Consider the following 6,040-nt stretch of genomic DNA (forward strand, 5'->3'; position numbering starts at 1 on the left):
TCTCCAAAGTTGCTTGACTCAGTCAGTCTCTTGCTATGGGACAAGTGAACTTCAGTAGGCATTGCTTTAGACCAGTGTTTCCCAACCTTGGGTCTCCAGTTGTTTTTGAACTACAACTCCCATCATCCCTAGCTAGCAAGACCAGTGGTCAGGGATGATGGGAATTGTAGTCTGAGACCCATGGTTGGGAAACATTGCTTGAGACTGCAAGGATTACTGACCAAAGGCCATCATTTTGGGTGCCTTGAGGCAAATGTGCACAACTGCCCTGAAACATGACAGTCTCCTTCCAAGGGACATTCTCCTTCCCAGTGACCATTCTACCTCCTTCAGACAGACAGCATCACAATCACAATGGCCATCTCTTACCTTCATGCAAGCAGCATTAACATGAGGTCACTATGGCCTTTGGTTACCTGAAGGAGGTCTCTCCTTCAGCCAGGCCACTTCAGCATGATGCCCAGTCTCTCTCCTTCAGGAAAGAAGCCATTTGGGCATTACTTATACAGTGGTACCTCGGGTTACAGACACTTCAGGTTACAGACACTTCAGGTTACAGACTCTGCTAAAATAAATTTTATTTATTTTATTTTGTTTCCGCTAACCCAGAAATAGTACCTCGGGTTAAGAACTTTGCTTCAGGATGACAACAGAAATTGCACCGCGGCGGCGGCGCCACGGCAGCAGGAGGCCCCATTAGCTAAAGTGATACCTCAGGTTAAGAACAGTTTCAGGTTAAGAACGGACCTCCAGAACGAATGAAGTTCTTAACCCAAGGTACCACTGTATAAAATCACCACCACCACCACCACCACCTGTGGCATGAGATCACAGCAGTTAGTTTCCCACCTTCAAGGGTTGCAATGGTCAGCCCCTCCTTCAGGCAAGAGCTTCAGCATGAGGTCACAATGTCCAGTCTCTCTCCCTCAAGCAGCCATGCTCCTTCAGGTAAGCAACATTACCATGGCAGCATGGGGTCACAATGGCCAGTCTTTCTCTTTGAACATCAGTGCAAGGCCACAATGACTAGTCCTTCTCTTTGGTGTTGGCAGCATCAACATTAGCCCACAATGGCCAGTATCCTTCTCTCCATGAAATGAGCAGCAGAGGCATGCTGGGACACAGCCTTCTCTCTCTATCCTAGTTTCAAGCTCCAGAGAATTGGATCTCTCCCCCGGTGGCAGTAATTAAGCAGATCAAATGGAAGGAGCGTTCTTACTGGGTAAGTTCTTTAATAATCACAGGGAGAGAGAAAGGAAAGCATAGCACGCTAAAATATGGCGTAGCTCCCAGTAAAGGTTCTCCCCATTAATCTACGTCACTCCTACGTCGGGTAATCTGAGCTTGTTGCCATTGCGGTTTCTGTTCCATCACTTTCCAAGCCCATCTAGTCTAAGGCAAGGGGGGGGGGCTTCAGGGATGCTATCCAAAGACACTGAATCAGCCAGCTGTCCCTCTCCTGGTGTCTGCTCTTCCAGCTGCTCCTCACCCAGTATTTCTCAGCTTTTCTCTTCTAGACTTTGCCCTTCTGCAAACCACTGTTCTAAATCAATACTGTCCTCCTGCCCTTGGGAAGCTTCAGAAAAGAGGGGAGCTCTCCCACCATTCCTAATTAGTCAAGTCCCTGACATCGAGGCAGGCAGAAGGGGGATCATGTGTACATCAGCACTTCCTCATAGAGGTAAGTATATGTGTGCACAAAAGAAATCTCTCTTGCTCCCTTTCTCTCTCTCATTGAGGTGGGCAGCAACACTGTGTGGGCACGTTGATCCCTGTTGTTTGGTGACCCATCCAGAGAACTCATTTAATTGGGAAGAGCAGCGGTGTAATAGACAGACAGATAGTTGTGGCCAAAGAAGCAGCAGCTGAAGATACAGGGGAGAGTTGGCTTCTAAGCAACCCCGATGCTATAAGTTCCCCAGGAAACTCTGGCACCAAAATAAGTTGATAGAAGGGAGGCTGGCACATGGACGTTGGCAACACCTCAGCTATATCAGGGCAACGATTCGCAGAGTCGGCCAGATCTGAGCACAGTTAGAGAGTCAAAGCGGTAGACTGCAAGTGAGCAGGCGTAGACAGTGGCATGACACCCCAAGTCGAAGGGAGTCCTCATTTTTAGTGCCTGCCTCCTGGGTGGAAGATGTGAGGCAGGGAACAGCAGCAAGCTATAGGTGGATCAATAGCTTGTTTGCTCAACAAGCTACCTCTTCTTGAGAGACTTGAGAGGAAATGGTAGGGGTGGGAGACAAATCTTGGGCGCTGGGAGAGTCTGGCCTCTGAACACTGGGTGGGATGGGGATACACCTCTTGGAATGGGATCTCCTGGAACACCTCTTACCTCATTTTGCATTTAAATGAATAGGTGAGGAAGGACACAGATAATTTAAGCATCTGATCTGCTGCTGTTGTTGTTGTTTAGTCGTTTAGTCGTGTCTGACTCTTCGTGACCCCATGGACCAGAGCATGCCAGGTACTCCTGTCTTTCACTGCCTCCCACAGTTTGGTCAAACTCATGCTGGTAGCTTCGAGAACACTGTCCAACCATCTCGTCCTCTGTCGTCCCCTTCTCCTTGTGCCTTCCATCTTTCCCAACATCAGGGTCTTCTCCAGGGAGTCTTCTCTTCTCACGAGGTGGCCAAAGTATTGGAGTCTCAGCTTCAGGATCTGTCCTTCCAGTGAGCACTCAGGGCTGATTTCCTTCAGAATGGATAGGTTTGATCTTCTTGCAGTCCATGGGACTCTCAAGAGTCTCCTCCAGCACCATAATTCAAAAGCATCAATTCTTTGGTGATCAGCCTTCTTTATGGTCCAGCTCTCACTTCCATACATCACTACTGGGAAATTAGGAGCCAGTAAAAGGGAGGTGTTGCTCAGGTGGAAGATTAGATCAGAGTTTTCCAAACTGTGTGTCACGACACGTTGGTGTGTCGGCTGCAGTGTGTAGGTGTGTCGCACAAACGCTCCCTGCGCTCTTCCTGGGGCTGGAAAGGGTTAGTTTAACCCCCGGTTCCCTAGTAAAATTGAATTGCTGTGTCACAAAATGATGCAGAACTGAATTACTGTGTTGCGAAATGATGCATGTCCAAAAAAGTGTGTCACTAACTTGAAAAGTTTGGAAAGCTCTGGATTAGATTGTCATTACATGTCATATAGCTTTAATCAGATCCTTTGAGTCAATACACTTCTGATCTTAATTCCATTTACATGCTTATTCCAGGGTGTAGGGGGGAAATCTCTTTCCATAGTGGATGGTAATATGGACGTAGAAACAGAGTGTGAAAAAATGGATGCCTCTGATTTTTAACCTTTCTTCCCTGCATGTATTTCACAGAGGTAAGAAGTAATTTAATCTAAAATTATTGTGACTATAAATTGGGTGCTGCAGAGAAATTTTCTCACTTGAATTACCCATCTACGGCACAGAGGGGAACCTCTGGCTTTCCTGATGTTGTTGTAGTCCACTTCCAGAAACCCCAACCATCAACAAATGGAGAGCCACATGTTCCTCACCCTTGCTCTAGGACTTGCTCATCTGGCTAAGTAGCAATGGGCACAACCCACATGAGAGAAGTGTTTTGAAGTCTCACAGATCAGTTTGATAGGAGAGTTAAGCACATGTTGGAAAATTTCTCATTGCATTCAACAGGACTGAAAACTGCATAACCTTGGCTGGATCATGCCAAATGCATGTCATATTTTTAAATGATTAGCTATATTAAAATCTTTATGCCAATGAAAATTCATCTGCCAATGTCAAATGTGGCACAATGGGGAAATTAGCAGATTTCTCTTGAGGAAGCTAAAATATTGACCATGGCTAACCAATTCATATTGAAAAGGATATCCCATTATAGTTAAAGAGTGCAGGCTAGAGATCAGTTAGGAACCAGTAACTTAATATTACATTAACTCTTTATGGGCAAAAAACCCATAGTTAACAGACCTTCCTCTGTGATACACACTTTGCCTGATTATATTAATAATGGGAGGGTGTCAATAAATCAATTTCTTGCCATTTAGAGTTAAGACAGGCTCCACTTTCAGTGTGATGGCTATCACCCACAATAGAAAATTAAGAGAAAGAAAAAAGATATGGTATTGCGTCGGGCAGATCCTACTTTTTCAACTCAGTTTCCACACCGGGTTTATTTGAGTCCTGTTCACCTGCTTCTTGTTTGCAGGGTAATTGCATGTGGACTTGGGCGCAGGCCTTTGCTTTTTAGAGCCATTTCTGATATCACATCTGTTTCATGGGAGAACTGTGCTTTATGCATGATGGTCCGTAATAAAGCGCTCCTGCTTGCATGCTGGGGCTCCATGCAAACAGGACACTGATAAGTTCAGGGATGCTGATTGTGCAGAGCTCTCAAAAAGGGAGCAGGAGCTCATCCTCTGAGTTTTGAGCAGGTGGCACTGTGCTCTCAACCACTGAGCCTCTTGGGCTTGCCAATCGGAAGGCTGGCAGTTCAAATCTGTGCAACAGAGTAAGCTCCCATTGGTATGTCCCAGCTACTGCCAGCCTAGCAGTTCAAAAGCACACCAGTGCAAGTAGATAAATAAGTACAGCTGAGGCGGGAAGGTAAACAGCATTTCCGTGCACTCTGGTTTCCTTCACAGTGTTCCATTGCACCAGAAGTGGTTTATTCATGCTGGCCACATGACCTGGAAAGCTGTAAGTGGACAAATGCCGGCCCCCTTGGCCTGAAAGCGAGATGAGCGCTGCAACCCCATAGTCACCTTTGACTGGACTTAACTGTACAGGGGTCCTCTACCTTTTACCTTTACCTTACATAGTGTGTGATAGTTCAAGAAAGCAGATGCAAAGTTGCAGTGGGTGGGGCTAAAATTCTGGCCCTCATTTCAAGTCAACATTAGCTCTGCTGTACACACAATGAATGCCTGAATAGAGCTAAGCCCACTGCTTTTGGGTGCTGAGCAAATTGGAATATTTAATGATAAATGCTCATTTTTAGAGATGGTGGGAGTATTCACAGCTAGGCATGTAGATAAATAATAAAATAGAGTGCATTTGGCAGCGATGGGTTATGTTTTCATCGTAACAAATGATTACTAGACACAGCACAGCATCAGTAAGCACAGTGTGGTGGATATTGATTTTAACAAAAAGGGAAGGTTGCACCTTTTCTGCAACTGACGTTTGTAAGCAAAGCTATGATATCATTCAGGAGAACTGTGATTTGGTACAACAGATCTAGAATACTGTCTAGTGAAGACATAAAGCTTAGAAATGGGTATATGTCCTGTGTGATGGACTGTCATTTCTTCTCTCACCATGCTCCCGTATTTAAGTGGTTCCAACTTCAAACAAAATAAACCAAAGCAACTGATTGTCCAAGGGACCATGTCAAAATTACTATTGTGTAGTTAAAGCAAATTCCTAAATGCTTGCAAGAAGCCTATCTATCTATCTATCTATCTATCTATCTATCTATCTATCATCTATCTATCTATCTCATTATAAAACAGTTGATAAAACAGTTATCGTTGAGGAGTTTCTACAGCACTCCACAGAGGAAATCCAGAAATAATGTACGTTGCACTTTTCTCTCTTTCTAGTACCTGTTGGTGATGATGATAGCTGAACACAAGGGGATGGGCTGTGTCATAGTGACACTCTATTAATGGTGGCCACTGAGAACAATTACGCGGGAAGTGATAACAGCAATGTTTCTACACAGACTCCTATCCTTATTAAAGGAATAATTGCTATTTAATGAGCTCCTATTTTCACTAATGGCAGGAGATTAAAGCTGCTAGCCACCAGGTGAATGCTAATGGAAATTCCTTAAGCAAATTAGATTATCGTTGCTTTAATTTTAATATGTGGCCGAACACACCGTTTGTTCTTGTCTCCGTCGAGCTAAGCACAAAGCGCTTGCTCTCGCTTTGTACATTCCTTGGCTAGACTTGACTTGGGAGGGGAAATAATATTACAGTCATGACCAAATTTTGCCTAAAGCTCAATTCCAAGTACATTAGGAGGGCCTCCTCCTTGAGCAAAACACTGCAGGAATTTCGG

General features: G+C 44.8%; 1 long non-coding RNA gene across 1 annotated transcript; it reads left to right on the forward strand.

The window, feature by feature from the left end:
- Window positions 1–1,010: 1,010 nt before the first annotated feature.
- Window positions 1,011–5,735, forward strand: LOC308476939. The gene is made up of 4 exons (XR_013986238.1): window positions 1,011–1,222; window positions 1,504–1,681; window positions 3,218–3,333; window positions 5,578–5,735. It is a non-coding gene; the product is annotated as an uncharacterized lncRNA (long non-coding RNA).
- Window positions 5,736–6,040: the final 305 nt, after the last annotated feature.

The sequence above is a fragment of the Podarcis pityusensis genome (assembly GCF_964106645.2).
Source record: "Podarcis pityusensis genome assembly, chromosome: 5".
Classification (NCBI taxonomy): Eukaryota; Metazoa; Chordata; class Lepidosauria; order Squamata; family Lacertidae; genus Podarcis; species Podarcis pityusensis.